We start from the raw sequence: 19,726 nt of genomic DNA on the forward strand, positions 1-19,726 counted from the left end.
TCATCGGCAAATAGTGAAAGTTTTACTTTTATCTTACCAATTTGAATGCCTTTCTCCCCCCCTCCCCCCAGTTGATGTGGCTAGGACTTTCAATACAATGTTGAATAAAAATGGTGTGACAGCAGATATTCTTGTCGTGTTCTCTTTCAGAAGTTTTAAAAGTTGACTCTTCTTGAAAGTAGGTCACCAAAATATGGTTATTTTAGTATTCATTTTGTCCCTTTCCACACTACTAAGTAGAATGGAAGATTTGTTGATGAGGCATAAGTAAACTTACAAAATAACCGTAATAATCTGTTTCAACTGTTTATTTTTTAAATATATAATACCGCAAACTTTGATCTACCTCTCTTGGGTACATTTTGGGTTGCTGTAACTCACCAGAAGTGGGTGTTTGAAGAAAGAGTCCTTGAGGATGTGTTAAAAAAATCTATAGAAATTAACTAAATTGAAGCAAGGTTAGACAAAGACAGCTTGAAAACTTTTTATTCATAGGAAACCGGAGTACAGTATTTTCAATTCAATGCAATTCAAAACATTTTTGGCAAAATCATCTAAGTTAAGTTAAAAAATAATTTGATGGCATGCTTTCATAATTCAGTTTTAGTAAATTCGGTATCTTAAGAAAATACCTAATTTAGCCAACTCAAAGTGTGACTTCACTTTTTTAAGAAAGAGGACCCCGTGGTTTTAAAACAAATTTAATTATATTTTTCACTGTTAAGGTAGGTTATCTGGAGGTAGATTGGGAAGTTGTGGGTAGTTTCATTTGAGGTGGGTGGAGATAGTCACAAATGGAAATTGATTCTTGCTGAAAAGTACCTCAAGAACTTTGAGATTCTATCCAATTTATGACCTTGATGATTTAGTAAAAGTGGCTGAACAGTAGTTAATGAAATTTATAAATAGATCCTAAATTGGAAGATGTTACCAAAATTCATTAAGAGTAAAGAAAAAAATTGTTTAATAAATGCATAATTCTAGAAAACAAAACTAAATTCTGATATGTAGGAAGGGTGGTAAAAGTATCCTAAGCAATTTCATTATATTCATAAAGTAACACCCTAATTATGCTTTTACACAGGTGGAAGAGAAGAACAGAGTATTTAATCACATTCTGATTTATTATTTTAAATTGGGGCATTTTAATATCAAATTTATATGTCCTATCAATAAAATGAAGTAGTTAACACACAGACACACACATACACACACAAGAAAGAAAAAGATAGTGAGGTTAGAGTATATTTATTCACCTAAGTGGAACACTTAGCATATTCTGAGGTATGCAAAATATGTCAATCAAATTATACAAGGAAGAAAATGAAGTTTCACAATATGAGGCCACAGGGACAGAATTTATTAATTTCTCAAAAGTTAGTTGTGAGAGCTCTAGTTTGATATCATTTGCCATATTTGATATAAGGGCACAGTTTACAGTTTTGAAATTAACTGAGATCAATTTTGTAAAGTATGTTTTGAAAAGCATTGAACTGAAAATATACTCAGCTTCATATGTATAAAGAATTTTTCAAATTGTCTATTCTTTCTTCAATTTGGTTGATTTCTATGGATTTTTTTCCAGCACATTTTTTTTAGGGGGGGGCGCATTTTCCAGGACTGTCTTCAAACCTTTGGTGAGTAACAGCATTTCAAAGTATATGCCAAGAGCTTTAGATCAAAGTTTGTGGTATTATCTGAAAAAAGAGATATTACAGTGCTTTAGTCTGGAATTTTTATCAGTTCTTTCCAGTTTCTAAATTGTGTTAGTAATAACATTTAAGTATCAACTAAAGAAAAAATATGTCATAAACCAGTTTGTAGATGGGACACTTTGGTACATAAAATTCATCAAAATAGTTGGTGTCCAAAAGAGATATTTCTCTGATATATTTTCATTAATTTCTAACTTGTCTAGATTGTTTGCTGTTTCTACTACATGAAAAGACACCCAGTATTCTTTACTATACTATGAATTTTAAAGTCATTAAAAGTTGTTATTAACAATGTTTTTGTGGTTATGAAACTCAATATTTACTGGCTCACAATAACTTTCAAAAGCCTACTTATTGAATTTATGAAATTTCACTATTGAAATGACTTTAGTAATGTTTCTTTACAAACTCTGTACTATTAAGTTTCTGCTTTGGTTTCCATTGTGTCACACTTCAGTTGGTGGTAGGATGGCTTAAAAATGTGAAAGAAGTAATGTGTTTATTTGTTGGAATTGTCTATATCTATGCAGTTGTCAGAAAAATCTTTAATCCTACATTGATCTGGAATGAATAAGAAAATCATGTTATCTTCTTCCTTAGAAACAATCTACTGCCTAATATTTAATTAATATATATAAGAAGAAGGAGAGAAGGAAGATGGGAAGAGAAGGGATAAAAGAGAAAGAAGAGGGAAAAGGGAAAGGGAGAAAGAACACAGCTAGGCTTTTCAGTTTTGAGCTGTTCAGTTTAACACTCACAGATATTTCTGCTGTTTGCAATCTTTATTAATCACTTCAATGCAAAAGAAGAGAAAAGAACAAAAATGTGAGTTCTATCTCACATTTTTATTTTATCTTATTTTATTTTATATTTATTTTATTTTATTTATTTTATAGATTTATTTATTTGAGAGAGAGAGACAGAGTGCCCAAGCAGGGGGAGAGGCAGAGAGAGAGAAACTCAAGTGGACTCTGTGCTGAATGTGGAGCCCCACGCAGGGCTCAGTCTCACCCGACTAAGATCATGACCCTAGCCAAAATCAAGAGTAGGATGCTCAACTGACCTAGCCACCCAGGGACCCCCTCTGTCACCTTTTAAAGAATTATATATGTATCTTGATAAAACAGACATTCTTATTTCATAGAGTTTATAATATAGTAGGGAGGCAGATAAATCGTGGACAAAGGGATGCATAATTTCTAATTCAGTGAATCTTGGATATTTTACCACCAAAAATTCCCACTAAATAAAAAGAATGATTTGAGGATATATGGCAGCAAAACAAAAATTGGTTCATTTTACAATGGTCATATTTTGAGAAGGCAGGCAAATTTGAGTCCCTCCATTTCATAAAATAAACAGGGTCTTCTTTGGTCTGAGGCTACTCTAGTACAATTCCTTGAAGGGGAAGGGATTGAGGGAGATTCCCTCAGCCCTCCTTAACCCCCTCCTCTCCTGGACTTAATGTCTCAAATAAAAATTCTGAGAAAGATTTCAGGACTCTGTGCCTATCCAGGAAGGATCTTAACTTTCTTCAGGGCCCAACTAGATGTTTTTTTTTTAACCTCAAGACAAAATACTGATAAATGAGGTGAATCATTGAACTTTTCAGAGTTGGACCAAAAGTCTTTAAATCCTGATCTTGACAATTGTTCCAGGGCATCTTCTGTCTTTTCTGTATTTGTTTACCAGACCTTAAGTTTATGAGTCCTTAGATTTGCTCTTATTTTCCCAATAGATTTTTCTTGTGTGTATTTTAGCATGGATGTGAATATGGCTTTCTCTGCATTTGTCATTTTGTTCCATTAAGGAATTCTTCATTGTTTCTCTTCTCAATTGATAGAATCCTTTTTGTTTCCAAATTTATTATGGATGCATTCTTTAAAAACTATCTCATTTGTGGTGTTAAAAAAATTTAGAACTTGAGGAAAGCTGGATGCATGTGATCAGTTTACTTTATTGATATGACAGGGGCCCTCTCTCCTTTTCTAAGAAGTTCATACTTGTTTGAACAAACAGACCGAGAGTATGCTTAAGTAAAGATAAGAAAATGAAATAGTTCTACTTTGTAACTGTATTTGGTGCTTTTAATTTTGTTACCCATACTTTTTCCTAATTGGTTGTGAAGGGGATATTGCACTGCTCAGGGGAAGCAGGTGGATTTAGAACACTCATTTTAGAAGAGGAGACTCTAAAATTTTTAATGCATACATATGTACATGGTTTTCTTTAAAGAAACAAATTCATTTTGTCTTTGCAAGTAGAAATGACAATGGTAAACAGTGAGATATTGAGATTTATAGAAAATAATATAAAATCTCTAATAATTTTTACTGATTACATGTTTTTATATAATACTTTGGATCTATTGGGTGAAATAAATATTTAACTTAATTTCACCTGTTTTTTTTGTTGTCGTTGTTGTTGCTTGTTTGTTTTACTTTTTAATTGTGGCTGATAGAAAATTGAAATTGCCTGTGTTGCTCATTTAATATTTATATTGGGAAATGCTGCTCCATATAATCTGCTGATTTTCACAGTAAAAAATCAACCATGTAATTCCTTTTAGAAAATACATTTTTCAAAAAAAAAAAAAAAGAAAATACATTTGTCACCTATTTGTTCCTCCCAATTTTTTGTTTAGTTTGTCAGAAGCTTCAGAACTGAATTTTTTTTTTTTTGATGGACAAACTCTAACACAAAGGCATTAGATGGTTTGCCTATGATTATTTAGGGAGTTGATCCTAGACATAACAAACAAATTGACACCTTATGGCTTTTAAACACACGTCTATGTATAATAAGCCAGGAGGAGTAACAAATATGGGTTGTATGAAAAATAAAAACAAATATTCACTTATGATTTTAGAGAAGTAACATAGGTTAATTAGGTGAATGTTTTAGCTTCTTTCCTCAAACTCTTCTACAAAGGCAGTCTGAATATTGCTTTTGTCAGTTTTTCTGCTGATGCCACTATTAACTGGCATAAATGTGATGTCCTGAACAATAGACTATAATAGTGTTCAACGTGATGCTATTTAAATAAATGAAAATGCAAATTGAAAAGATATTAAAATAGTGCCAGTATTAATAATTGTGGTTTTAACAGGGAGAATGGTGAATTTTAATTTTAGATATGATGAAATGATTAAATTAAATATAGTAGTCCCTGTATGAGACTTTAAGGCAATAAACTGACATTTAACTGAGGAGAAGTTTATTATAGAAATCAGTTTACTGACATAGAAAAATGTATCCACTTCCGTGGAATCAGCCTTATTATGCCTTAACATCTGGAGAGTTAGATTTCTAAGTTTTTACTTCTAGTATGAAACTCAAACATTTAAAACATTGCCCAACATGTTGATGTATTTTTTTTAGTATTTTTTATCATATATGATAAGATCTTCCAAGATTAAATATGCTATATAAATGTTTAGATTTCTCACTTTCATCATTAATAACAATGAAACTGTCATAATTTTAATCTGAAAAATGAAAAATTGTAGGTCTCTGATGCTTTGAAAAAATGGCTTAAAGCTTATAATGGCATTGGAAGTTGTGACACAGATTGCCAATAAAGATGATGAATTGCAAGTATATGTAAGTAAGCTTTTTGTTACTCTTTGGTTATTGGATTAGTTAAGTCATCTTAAATTACTATTTCTGCTTAAAAGTACATCTCAAAAGAACTCATAGATGAAAACTAGACTTACCATGAATATTATTTCATAATTTATAAAAATATCGAATCACTATGGTATAAACCTGAAGTTAATAGAGTATTATATGTCAATTATACTCTGATGAAAAAAAAAACTCTCAAGGTGAATAAATACTTACTTGAAATTAGAAACACAAAGATTATTCATTCTTTCCCTATATCAGGGAATGATAACAAATTTTTGAATGCTTGCTATGTACCAGTCATGGTGCTGGATACCTTAAGAAATATCTCATTCTAGTCTTTTAAGTCTTATGATAATCTCACAAAATAATTATTGTTGTCTATCCTAAAGATGAAAAAGAAGTAAAAACTGAAACTGTCTTATATGTCTTTGCTAAATATCTAGGCAAATATTTATTTCATAATAAATGTTCAATAAAATTATCAAATATGCTAATGAATGTATTATGCATTTCTTAAGTATTATATATTCTGTGTGTTTCTACCTTTAGACTATTGGAACATCAGAACACACTAACAGTGTTAGTAGTTGTATATTTCCTTTGATCATGTAAATAATAAAGTTCTCAAATCAGTGGACATTAAGTTAGCTTTCAGGTGATTTATTTTTTAATTTTTTGGGGGGTTCCTTTTTTCAATTTTTTATTTAAATTCCAGTTACTTAACATATAGTGTAATATTGGTTTCAGGAACAGAATTGAGTGATCCATCAGTTACATCTAACACCTCCTGCGCATCATAACAAGTATACTTGTTAATACCTATCATCTATTTACCTTAACTCCCACACCTTCTTCCACCAACCCTCAGTTCTCTATTGTTAGGAGTCTCATGGTTTGCTTCCCTCTCTCTTTTTCTTTCTTCCCATATGTTCATCTGTTTTGTTTCTTAAATTCCACATATGAGTGAAATCATGTGTTATTTGTCTTTCTCTGATTGACTTATTTCACTTAGTATGGTACACTCTAGCTCCCTCCATGCCATTGGAAATGTCAATATTTAAATTTTTAATGGTGAGTAATATTCCAGTGTGTGTGTGTGTGTGTGTGTGTGTGTGTGTACACATTTTCTTTATCCATTCATCAGTCAATAGACATTTCAGTTCTTTCCATAGTTTGGTTACTGTTGATAATGCTGCTGTAAACATTAGGGTGCATGTATCCCTTCAAATCTGTATTTTTGTATCCTTTGGGTAAATACTTAGTAGTGGGTCAAAATTGTTGGATCATAGGGTAGTTCTATTTTTAACTTTTGGAGGAAACTCCATACTGTTTTCCAGAGTGGCTGTACCAGTTTGCATTCCCACAAATGGTGTAGGAGTGTTCCAGGGGATTTTATTTAAATGGGTCATAGTTTTTTGGTGTTCTTTTTTGTTTTGTTTTTTTGTTGTTTGTTTGGTTGGTTTTGGTTTTCTTTCCCTCCCCTTCATTTATTTATATACTGTTTGTATATTTTCAAATTTGAAATTTACACTGATGGTTCAGAGAGCCCCTTGTAATTTAATATTCTGTAATGTTTATTGTAAGTTTGGTAGACCAGACTATCCTCCCTCCCTTTGAGTAATTTTTGCAATTTGATATATGTTAAATTGAAAAGAGCTTCAGGTAGATTACTTGTTTTCTGCTGAGGAGATTTATACCCAGTATTAGGGTATAGACCCAAATTCCACAAAAATATTTCCTTTAAGTAACTCTTCTAATACAATTTCCTGAGCATGCAATTTTCTTTGCTTAGGAAAATTATAGAGCTGTAAATCTGTTGAACATTATTTCAACTCATTTAATCAACTATACCCTTAAAGAAATACATGCCTTAGTTTCATGACCCAATATCCTGTATGAAAAACTGGCAGGAATCAGGCTCACAGATTTATTTCTACTCATCACTGCTAACCTTTATCTCTTTAATTGAGGAGAGGAGAAAGTTGAGGGGAAGCTATTTTATCTGTATATATTGATCAGCCTTTGATATTTTAGACTGAAGATGTCTAGGGGTCAAACTATATGACTTCAAAATACCTCCTGGTATTTTAATGCTTCTTTGGAGACTTTCACAGAAATATCATTTAGAGGATGAATGTAGGTAGGAATGAGATGTTTTCTAGAGAAAATGCCAACTCTAAATGTTATAAACAAAACTGTTTCCTCAGACTCATTCATTTATGACTAGTGTCTAAAGGGTTTTCGATTTTCAGGATCTTTGATCTCCTTTGCATTGTATGAATGAATAAATGAGAAAAGGAAATTTCTCTAGAATGCTTTATAACTAATTGCTTATGAGAATAACTCTAGATATACTGTAATTTGGCTAGTAACATTCAGAAAAAAGGAGTTCCATATGAATACAAATTTAGTTAACGTTTAATGCCTATAATTTTCTAGAGAGTATGCTTATATTTTTCAACTATCTTGATATGTGTCAAAATCAACAACCAAGTATTTTTATTAAGCAGTTCTCATCTGGACCCATTCATCTCTGTATCAGTTATCCTACAGGAAATGTGGGGGATATATATACCCACAGATGGGTGGGATAAAGTTAGAAAAAAATAGCAACTGCTTTTCCAAAAATTCAAAACAAAGTTATCTCTGTCTTAGTTATGATACATGGTTTGAGGACTTGAATCTTTTATGTCTTTGCACATCTGAGGACATGTAAAGCTGTTGTTTAAAACTCTTAAACAGGGATCCCTGGGTGGCTCAGCGGTTTAGCGCCTGCCTTCAGCCCATGGGTGTGATCCTAGAGACCTGGGATCAAGTCCCACATCAGGCTCCCTGCATAGAACCTGCTTCTCCTTCTGCCTACCCCCCCTCCCCCACTCTGTCTCTCATGAATAAATAAATAAAATCTTAAAAAAAACCTCTTAAACAGTCTGTATTGCTCAAGAGCACTTTGAATCAAGGTGTGATTGGTGGCCTCTTTTGGGGCGAGGGGATAAGTTGAGTATTTTTATTTTCAAAAGAAAATATCAACTTTGCCTCATATCACCTGCTATTTGAAGCAAATATATAAAACTCCTATGTTTTAGACACTAGCCTGTGACCTCAATCTCATGCTATGTACATGAGAGCAAAATATCCCACAGATTGTTATTTGAAAGGACCAGTCCTGGAGACATACTATGCATTTACTCAGCCCTTAATTCCGTCTGTTCCTCATTTAGATAAATGATCAGAGAGCAACAAACTCGGTCTGTATTATTTAAAATCCCTCCTGAAATGCCTTTCAGAATAGCAATTTAACATTGTGTTCTTGGTAGAGATAAGACAAGGCTAAATGGTAATTATTTCTGCATACTTTTTTTTATAACTGGTATTGAATAGATTTTATTATGTAATACAAAGTACTTTTATAAAATACTTGCAAAGAATTAGGTTTAAAAAGTTTGTTTCTGCCAGTAATCAGCATGATTTATTTTTTAGTGAGGCAGCCATGAACTTCTTAGTGCTTTCCCTTTTTTGTTGGGTGTTCTTAGAGCTAACATTTGTATTAGAGAAGCTGCCCTGCTTCTAGTTGAACTGTATGTTCTCCTCATTTCTCCTTTTATCATTAAAACAATCAAGATTTTTAGAACTAATGGGGACCTGAGAGGTCCTATGATGCAATTCCTTGGTTAGCAAAAGGGGAAATGGAGAGTTTGAGAGATTAAGTGATGGAGCCAAGAACACACAGGTTATAAATAACTAAGCTTCCATAATAAATTGAAACATAGATCTTTTGACTTCAAGTATGATATACATTTTATTGCCAAGTCTGTTCGCTTTCTCACTTTAATGATTTAATGATATGATTCAATGGTATTTAGGTCTTTTATCTTAAACTATCTCTAGTGGTTTTTAGAACTATTTGGGAGTAATAAACTGTAGAACCAAAATATTTTTTAGTCAATTGAAAATGTCATTCAGAAATCTGTACCATTATACCTTATTTCTATTTGCAGAAAACATAAAGAATTTTAATTGCCTTTTTAAATCATTATTTCAAAGTCAAATCGTAATTATTAAATGCGTAAATTTGTAAGCAAATATTCATGATACGTTTTCCAAAAGTGATAGAGAAAATGCATCTAAACTTTAAGAATTAAAATTAGGACATTATTTTAAAAATGTGAACACACTGACTATTGGGATATAAATTTATTCAGAAATTGGACTGCTTTTACCAGTCAGGCAAGTTAAGACATGGAGTTTAATAAATATTGAATAAAATAAGGAAGAAATGTGAATTTGATGAAGTTTGCTGGCAATTAGAGCAATTTATTTCACTATTAACATGACAAGCTCTAAATGGAAATCAGCTATGAATGAAATGCAATTTTATTTGCTGGTATTCCCAATGCCATGTAATTAAATAAAGAAATGGGGTGGAGGGGCAAAGAGGTGTCCATGCCTGACTGTTCCAGCAAGGCCACCATCCATCATGCACCAGCTTGCTGCCATCACAGTGCTGAGATGGGATTTATTTGTGAGTCTGTATATATTCAGGGAGAGTTTTATTTACAGAGTGTTTTTTTTTTTTTTTTCCCTATTTGAAATATTGTATCACAAGTGGAAGGAAAACAATACTCTTACTGGATTAAAAATGGAAGTACAATTAAATAGTATATTTGGGAGAGGCAAATATGAGAGAGTTTATAATCCTTAATATAAAAAATCAAACATAAGCAAAATGTTACTCCATGTTATCTACAATTGCATCTAAATATGAATTTTATGCCATTATATTTTTAAAGTATTGAGTTGGAATGTTACCTGTGTGTGTGAATAAATATACACTCACAACTTAATTATCTGTTTATGTATAATAAGCAGCCAAGGTAAATATTTCATATTTAACATACTTATACAAATACCAGTAGGTTCAACTGAAGTGCTTTCGAATGTCTAAAGAAGACACAGGCTATTTAAAATATATACGTATAGTTTTTGTTTTTTTGTTATTTTTCCCCAGAAAACCATTTTGATTTTTGAATCTCTCTCTCTCTCTTCTTTTTTTTTTTTTGAATATATCTCTTTTTTAAACTCATTAAGAATGTGTGCTTCTGTTACAGATACATTTCCCTTACTGTTCAGGTATATAATTAGGAACATCTATAATTATGTAAATAATTAGTTGCTTATGTTTTATTTTTACTTTCTTTTTTTATTTTTACTTTCAAAATTATTTTTATAAGGTGTTGGCAAATAGCTGTGGGAGTATTTTAATGAAAAATCAGCAAATTAGGTCATAATATTTTATGTTGAAAGTTTCAAAATATTAAAAGTTTATAACATGGCTATATTATGAATGTAAGGTATAATGTCAACCATACTGTAGGTAGTAAAAGGGGAATTAAAGAGCTATGGAGTGTATATTTTTATATAATCATGGTCAATTGGATAATATTGATAGAAAAATATTAATAAAAATAAAATATGAAAACATGAAAAATATTAAATGAGATGACTTATATAGAAAGTATTTGACAAAGTGCTGAGAGTAAATGATCATGACATAACACATATTAATACTGAAACTGGGATACTAATTGGTTTTCCTTTCTTTTTTTTTGGTATAAAATCTCTAAAAACAATAATGCCTTAGGAAGCAGGTTTTGTTTTATTATTATTCCTTTTATATGTGAAAAGCATTTTAAATGCCTTTTTAGTGTTTTCATGTTGTTTATATTTTTCTCAATTATATGTGTGTGTCTACACACCTGCATACAAACATATATATAACACAATACTAACTGAAGTTAAATAATTTGGAATTTTTATGGTATGTGATTTTTTCTGATTGTACAAAAATTAGATATTTATCAGATTGCTTATTTTCCATGGTGGACTGCAATGATCCTATCACATAAGCTATTGTAGTGATTTTTTTCTCTGTTGATGATGTTCTAAAGAACTTCAGCTTAGAAAAAATAAGAGGGCTCAAATTCTTGAGTTATAAACCTGGAAATATCATAATGCAGAAAATGGTGATGTGAATTGTCCTTCAATTTTCTATTCCAGTAGCATCACTATTTCAAAGAAGTGTTCTGATCTAATTTATATCTAATATAAAGAACCAAAAGTTCATTGATTTTTTAATCAATAATGTTGCACATCATTTGCAATTTTTATGGGGCTGGCTTAAAATATATTTGGATACCCGGGTGAATGATGAAAATATGTCTCTGGATATACTCGGTATGTTTTATTTAGATTACAATGAGCTTTCTGTGCCTGACTAGCTTAGACTTGGAGCTAAATTTTCCACATGTGTACTGACTTTAGTGTGTGGAAGAAATTTTCCAGGGTACCCAAGAAAGAAAATTCAAAATATTTTTGTTGCTAATTTACTAGAAAAATGTTTCCAAACTCATGAATAGTTTGAAGTACCAGGGAATTGGGAGAGAATTAGTTTTACTGACTTTACATGATTGGTTCTAAAGCCAAAATGGAAATTGCCAAGCAACCCATTACTATCAACTCTATAGAAAACTTAATTTCCCATTCCAGATTCTTCCCTTCCTTTAAATGTTTGTTCTAAGTGTTCTATGTATCAGTACTGCATTTTGTGCTGGGGATACAATAAATAAGATGAATCTCTGCTATCAAGAAACTTAAAATCTTATATGGAGATAAATATATGTAAGTGAATGAATGTAATAACATGGAATAGGTACTATGCCAGAAAGCTTAAGGGGTCCCAACTTAGACACAAGTCTTCTTAGGGCTTAGGTTTGTAGAAGGGATTCAGAGTATATATATATTTAAAATGAGACTTTAAATATCAGTAGATTTAATGAAGGATGAGCTATTCCAATATAAGGTCAAGGCCATGGATGTTTGAAATAGCATGGTAAATTTGGGAAACTGAAAATAGATTATTAATGCTTGAGTTTTCAGGACACTGGATTTTAACTTGGTTTCTAAAAAGAAAGGATGAGCCATGTGGAGGGATATTCCAGTTCTCTTGGTTGAGGCTGGGTGGATGTAGATGCCATTTATGATGCTAAGAAATATAGGAGGAGGAGCAGGTTTGAGGAGAAAAGGTAATGACTCAATGTGGGTATGTAGTTCCTGTCACCATTGGAATATTCCTGTATAATCATGTCTGGAGCTCAGAAGAAAAGGTGAGACTGAAAATGTGGATTTTAGTATTGTATACTTATAGATGGAATGATGGGGTTCTGGAAATCCACAGGAATACCCTGGAAGAGGGGTGACTGGGTGGCTCAACTGGTGAAGGATCCAACTCCCGATTTTGGCTCAGGGCATGATCTCAGGGTCATGATCTGGAGCCCCTGCAAGGCATGGAACCTGCTTAAGATTCTCTTTCCTTTTCCCTCTGCCGCACCTCTCTCTCTCTCTCTCTCTCTCTCTCTCTCTCTCAAACAAAACAGAACCCTGGAAGAATAAAAAAGAAGTTCAAGGACAGAAATTTTGGGGCCTAAATATTTGAAAGGTGGACAGAGTAAAAAACAGTCTGGAAATAAGGCCAAGAAAGAACAATTGGAGTTACAGTTTTTTTTTTTTTTTCATCAAGTAATTCAAGGAAAAGAGGGATTCTGAAAACAAGAACTGGAAGAGTATGTGCACATTGGCTTTGGAGGCAGTTGGTGTCAGCAAGATAAACTTTAGCAGAATGAGAGAGCAGAAGTCCATAGGCATGTAAGAACAGGAGACGGCAGCAGAGATGATGCATATAGATTATTCTATTAAAAATGTCTATGAAAGAAGAATATAGAAACTGAGAATGTTCACTTGAGGGGGATTCAGTATTAAGTTGGTTTTGTTTTTGCTGTTTCTATTGGTAAAACATGAATATACTAGTAAGGATGTAGGAGATACCACTAGAAGAGAAGTTTTGAAAACTGGAGAAAGAGGGTAGACCTATGGTGCGAGGTACTTTTGATCCTTGAAGGGATGTCAAAGTATGGGTTACAAAATGTAAGAGGAAGATTTATCTTTGAACTTTCACCAGGACTGGGGAGAGAAAGGTGAATACAGGTATGAAAAGTTGACAGAGTTCTCCATTAGGGGCTTCTATTTCTTCAGTAGAGGAGGGTATTGGGTTGAGAGAGATAAACAACAATGGTGAAGAAGTTTGTGGAAGATAAATGTGGAGAAAGTTTTGTGGTGATTGAGGATGGCTGTAGTGTTTTTTTTTTTTTTATGGCATCGTTTCTACTTTTTTATGCCCTAATGTATCCCCCACTTCAAAATGTTTCCAGTCATATTTTTAACAGCACCTCTTGAAGCTCTCAAATGCAAATATGTGGAAGAGAAGTCCTAATTAGTTATAGAATTTGATCATCACTTCACTCATTCTGGAGAAAACCAGTTATTTTCCAGCAAAAGCTATAGTTTTTAAAACAAGTATCTTCCTCTGCTCTTTACTACTCATGCACAACCTACCAGCACACCATTTCGGGACATTCACTATAGTAGTGTATAGGTAAATGGTAGGAGGCAGAGCTTTCATCTGTAGTTAACCAATGTGCTGGGGCCATTAAACAGCACCCCTGAGCTAAATGTGGCTGATAGAGCTGTATGTGTCTGAGCTGGTGTTGGAAGGATAGTTTATGGTTTAAGGGAACAGAGCCCTGTGTGTCTGAGCTAGAGTGCATGCCATGGAAGGATGGCTTATGGTTTAAGGGAATAGATTCAGGGTTGGTTGTCTAGAATTTAAGTAGAGGCTTGGAATTCTTAAAGATCGGCAAGATTTTTATTTCTTACCATAACCTTCTTCCTCAAACACACACAATACTTCTATATTCATCGATTTCCTGGAGGAGTTATCTTAAAGTTTAGTCATTGTATTCTCTACCTTTGTCATACTTCTGTAAGGCCATTCCTAGAGATATTAGTACCATCCTCTAGTAGTGTCTGGGGGTTTTAGTGACTACTCAGCCAGATTCTTTAATAAAGGAATTTGATTGATTTTATCTTTTTTAGTTGATGCCACATATAGAAATTCTTCTAAGCTGTGTCAAATAAGTACTGATGGCTACTACTGTTTCATTTGCACAGACTTCGCATTCATTCTTTCCTGCTTTTTAAACACATTGTTCTTTTCTTTAAGCCTACCTGTTTCTGATAAACTTCTCTAGTTCCTCTTCTCAGGAACCTTTAATTTTTAGCACCTCTACTTACTATTCTTTCCAGAGTACAGAAAGTATCTTTTTTCTGTAGCTCTGCTATTTTCAGTTCATACTAGATAGAAGCAGCTTAAATTTCTAAACATTCTCAAATTTTGAGTCTACTGGAAACATCTTTGGCCAAGTCACACTCTCAATGAGAATATTACTGATATGTGTACTTATAGCTAAAACGTAACTATAGAAAGAAGGAAGGTAAATGACATAATTTCTATTCTTTAAGTTAGGAAATTAGGAAAGTTATCTATTTTTAAATTACCTTGTATACTTTCTTGCTATTTTTCCACTCAGTGTTTTCATAGAGCATGTTTCAACAGACAGTTCTTCCTGCACTTCTACCCCTCAAATATTTTTAAAAGACTTTATTTATTTATTTGAGGCAAAGAGAGGGAGAGAGAGAGCATGAGTGGGGGGCAGAGGGAAAGGGATAATCAGCCTCCCCACTGAGCTAAGGAGTTTGACATGGGACTCAACCTAGGACTCTGGGATCATGACCTGAGCCAAGGCAGAAGCATAACCGACTGAGCCATTCAGGCACCCCCAAATCAAATATTTTTTAAAAGATCAGCTGTCTCAGGGAAAACATGGCTTCCTGAAACAAGAACATGGCTAGTTGCAAAGGCTGATTCTTATTTCTAACATTTGTCTGTATTTTAAAGCTCCTCAGTTTAATTTTCAGTTACTGATCAATAATCTTTGCTTTGAACTTATCAAAACTAATGACACTTTTCCCCAGGAAATGTAGTCACATGTTAAAAATATGGCAGCCTAACTATTACAAAATCAAACTGGGATTCTAAGATATACTTAATATTCAGAAAGATTTTTATGAGACTAATTCCTTCTTTAAAAGCATGAGGGCTTAAGCAGTGTTAAACACGTGGTAAGTGGTAAGCTTGCCCTCATGATTTACAAGAATCAAACGTCCAGTAGAACAAAGCTCCTTGTAATTTGTGAATTTAAGCCTAATTGAAAGGAATGAATATCTTTATAGCTTGGAATACAGAGCCATACCTACACTTGCATTATCAAGCATAGGGTATAATCAAATATAAATAATTAGAGTGTCTTGTTAATAAAGTGAAATAGAAATCCTAACCATCCCTCCTGTCTGAAGCACTGTAGAGAGAAATACTCACTTTTACCACTTTTCCTGTTCATTGTAGCAATTGTTAAGTGATGATCGGATAAACTTAGCATCATTTTCTGCCTCATTTTAGTCCCCTTACACCTTGGAATGCAAATATAAATCTTCCTCCTGATAGCAAAGGAAAATAAAAATCTTAGTGTCTCTCTCCCTCCACTCCTCATCCTTTCTTCCCCTTTCCTTCCTTATCTCTACTTTCTCCTCTTCTCCCTGATTCTTTATTCCCTCTCTCCTCCCACCCTTCTTTTCTTCCTAAAGGTCTTTCCAGGAGCAAATCTCCTCTGTTACTCTTTGTCATAAACAGTTGTTTATGCACATGCGTGGGAATAATAGCTTCAAAATCAAGGGAAGATTATTCATTTAAGTGGAAATAAAAGAAAACAACATAGTACGCTCGTCTGTTTTCTTAACAATAATGGTAAGTGCCATATTTAAAAAAAATAATCTCACTAATTACCTAGACAAAGCTAAAATATTTATTCATGTTTTATAGGAGGTCATAATGTTTTATCCTTTTGGAAATTCACAAGAGCCATTCATCTCCTTCTTCAATTACATAAATTATTTGACTTTTGATATACCACGTACCTAATAAAAATAAAGAAGGTGATTGCTTAGGAAATCCTGAAACTCATATTTTACTAATCCTTTATTGTACTTCAATTATATGGGGTAATAAAATGGAATCTAATTCACCCTTATTTTGATGGCTCATAAATTTAAATACGTGGAATTGTGGAATATAAGCTGTTATGTTGCAAAGTTGATTTTATTATACCAGCTAGAGCTAACATAAGTATTTTGAAATGGGACAATTTTATACAAACAGTTTACATCTACCTAAAGACAAATAAATTATTAAATATTTGTATTAAGTATATTATCTTCTTGTCAGCACCTATCTCATAACTCCAAGAGATGGCGCAAATAAATAATGGCTCTTCAATTTTCTGTGTGCCGGTGATTTATATATTTTACAACCCCTTGAGGTAGGTGATAGTGGTTTCCTATGACATGTGGGGAAATGGAGGCTTACAACATTGAACTAATTTACCCAAGACCGCATCTCTAGGGACGCTTGGGTGGCTCAGTGGTTGAGTGTCTGCCTTTGGCTCAGGTTGTAATCCTGGGGTCCTGGGATCGTGTCCCGCATCAGGGTTCCTGAAGGGAGCCTGCTTCTCTTCTCCCTCTACCTGTGTCTCTGCCTCTCTCTGTGTGTCTCTCATGAATAAAATCTAAAAAAAATCACATCTTTAGTAAGCCGTGAGATCTATCCACGTTTGAATCGGGTGCTTCTTCAACCACCCCACATTAGCTAACGATGAGAATGAGAGGGGGTTATCCAAAGCAGCAAGACACAGTTATACTTAAAAATGTCCACATAGCCCTGATAGTGACAGAAGGTAGAGAAGTAGTATCTTGTAATATTACATATTATATTTTCTGACAGTCTTATGTTTTATTTTAAAAGTTATATGTGGGTTTTTAATTTTATGTTTTTATGGAAAGCAAATAGATGTAGTTTTGCTTACCATGCCTCAAAATCATGTTTACCTTGTGATTTCAAATGTCCACATTATCTATATTTGAGAATCAAAGAGTTAAAACAATATGTAGTTATTATGGCATTTGAAGAAAGTTATACAGGTGGGCTTATTAATATTGTTTATAGGAATGATGACCCCTGGATTTGTATGGTACATAACCTCTGAATTCATGTTCATCATCCCTGAGCATGTAAGAATTTTTATTACAAAAGTTACTAAACTTTCAGGAGTTCCAAGTTTGTCATGTTTACTGAGGAATATCTAACCCCTAGCATGTTGTCTGGTCAAAACAGATGTTTAATTTATGTTAGTTGTATGAATGAATTATTTCTGAGACACATAATATGGTATGGGCTAAGGCTTTGAGATACATATCTCACAAATCTATTTCTTTAGAATAGGTTGAGAAATACTTTTTTTATTATATATATTTAGATGGAATATATTGGTCTCTAATTTTTTATTATTTTTTATTTTTTATTTTTATTTTTTTTAAATTTTTTTTGGTCTCTAATTTTTAAGTCAATTCATTATATATTAGAGTTTTCAGACTATACATGTTAGGGAATTGGGATGGCACCTAAAGAAGATATGTGATGTTTAAGCTTATCTTTATTTAACATCATAAAAAAACTAGGCAAAAGGAAAATATAGGAATATGAGTATAATATTTGAGGGTTTCAGACATGAGGATATGATCGTGATAGGAGGAGTTATGGTAAGAATAGGGCAAGACAGAATCAGGAAAGGAAGGTTTACGATATTTTGTAAGTATTATAAAAAACATACCAATATATACTATCTAATAATAATGATGTAGCTAGAGGTTAACTATGGAACTATCCAAATCTTTTAACACAATTTATGAAAAACATTTTAATGGGATAATATTTCTGGCTTAATATGTAAAATTAGAAAATCTGTTTTATTTTCTAAGCCATCTTTTTCAATGAAAAATATTCTGTTATGAATTAAGGGCCTTTGCTTTGTAGAGACCTTAGTTAAGCACATGCAGAAATGGTGCTACATTTTTCTGAAACTTATCTTACAAGGTGTGGATGAAGTAGAAATAGTGATATTTATACATTGGAGAAATGTATAAATTGTATAAATGTCCATGGATCAAAATAATTTCTAAGATTAGAACCCAGATTGTCTAAATCCATTTGGAATGGTTCATCTGAAAAAAAAATGTTGGTAATTATATTTCCCACATGTTTTGATCATTTCATAAAATCACAAAGTGGGTATATTGTTTAGTTCTGGCACCTGATCTGCAATTATTAATTGGTTCCCTTCATAAACCCTTATGTCTTTATCCTATCTCATTTTACATCTTCCTTTTTCATCATCAATAAAAACAATTGTATAGAGCAAAGTCTCTCAATTGTGTGTGTGTGTGTGTATGTGTGTATTGGGATTCTTTTGAAATCTGATCAACACTGTGGTTATTCTTGCAAGAAAAATGCAGATATACTATTATATTCAAAATTTTCAGTCAGTTTCATAAAGCTCCTAGCTAAAAAAAAAAAAACAAGCAAAAAATGAGCAAACCCTATATAACAACGTAAATGTTTTATTTAGTAATCCTATTTATATTAGACTGCTTACATTGCTTTTATGTAATTGTTAAGTGAAATTGAGTGTTTTAAAATGCTAAAGCCAAGAGCATGTGAATATGGGTCACACACACAAAAAAATGAAACGAAGCATAATGTGCAAGTAGATATTCTCAGGAGACCTGTTCAGCAGAAGGGCACAGTGTTAGATGTAATTTGTTTATTGACAATCTCCGACAATGGTGCAATGAACCAGCAAACACCACAAAAGTAATGAATCCTTTCCTTTTTTAAGTAATTATATTTGAACAGTTCAAATTAACCTGTGGTTTGAGGCTACTGCTTGGGTGAACTAATTCGCTGATGTAATGACTTTTCTTATTTTTGCTCCAATGATTTAGGTAAGAAAGGAGGATAAATGAAAATATGGGGCCATAAGTTTATACCTTAGTGGGAAAAAAAAAAAAACTGTTGTTTTCTGCAAGTCACACATGAAGACTATCTCCAGCTGATCTAATGTAGGACATGGTAGTTAAAATGTCAAACTAAAAACAAATAAAATTTTTGCCATGCTATGTGGCAATACTGTGAATAAAATGAGCTGAATTGAAAGAGATAGATAGTTTGTGAAAACTATTATAAAGATTCACCAATCTTTTCAAACCACAGACTGCTGTTCTGTTGGCTATCACTGCTCATTAGTGCTTGAAATCTAAATTTCGAAGGGCCTGCTGCTTATCCTGATGCCCAGGATGGTGATACCATGCTGGCATTATTGGGGCTATTATTTCTAAATAATGCTGTATCATTACCTCTGTGTCCCTGCCATTATTATACATAGATATTCAGTAATGAGACTGAAAGTAAAATCTCAGGGGAAGTTAGGTAAGATTTCACAGCACCTAGGACAAGTGCCACTATTGGTTGCTACTCCATA

General features: G+C 32.8%; 1 protein-coding gene and 1 long non-coding RNA gene across 7 annotated transcripts in view; one reads left to right on the forward strand and one right to left on the reverse strand.

Moving 5' to 3' along the window:
- ERBB4 (erb-b2 receptor tyrosine kinase 4) overlaps nt 1-19,726 on the forward strand; it is a 1,106,505-nt gene that overhangs the window by 233,324 nt on the left and 853,455 nt on the right. The window lies entirely within an intron of this gene.
- Nucleotides 1,350-19,726, reverse strand: part of LOC144305948 (uncharacterized) — a 54,384-nt gene continuing 36,007 nt past the window's right edge. Inside the window, exons 3-4 of the long non-coding RNA XR_013372980.1 lie at nt 15,676-15,794; nt 1,350-1,697 (exon numbers count right to left, since the gene is read on the reverse strand). This is a non-coding gene — a long non-coding RNA (uncharacterized LOC144305948). The remainder of the gene's footprint in view (nt 1,698-15,675; nt 15,795-19,726) is intronic.

The sequence above is a fragment of the Canis aureus genome, chromosome 36, assembly GCF_053574225.1.
Source record: "Canis aureus isolate CA01 chromosome 36, VMU_Caureus_v.1.0, whole genome shotgun sequence".
In the NCBI taxonomy this organism is placed as follows: domain Eukaryota; kingdom Metazoa; phylum Chordata; class Mammalia; order Carnivora; family Canidae; genus Canis; species Canis aureus.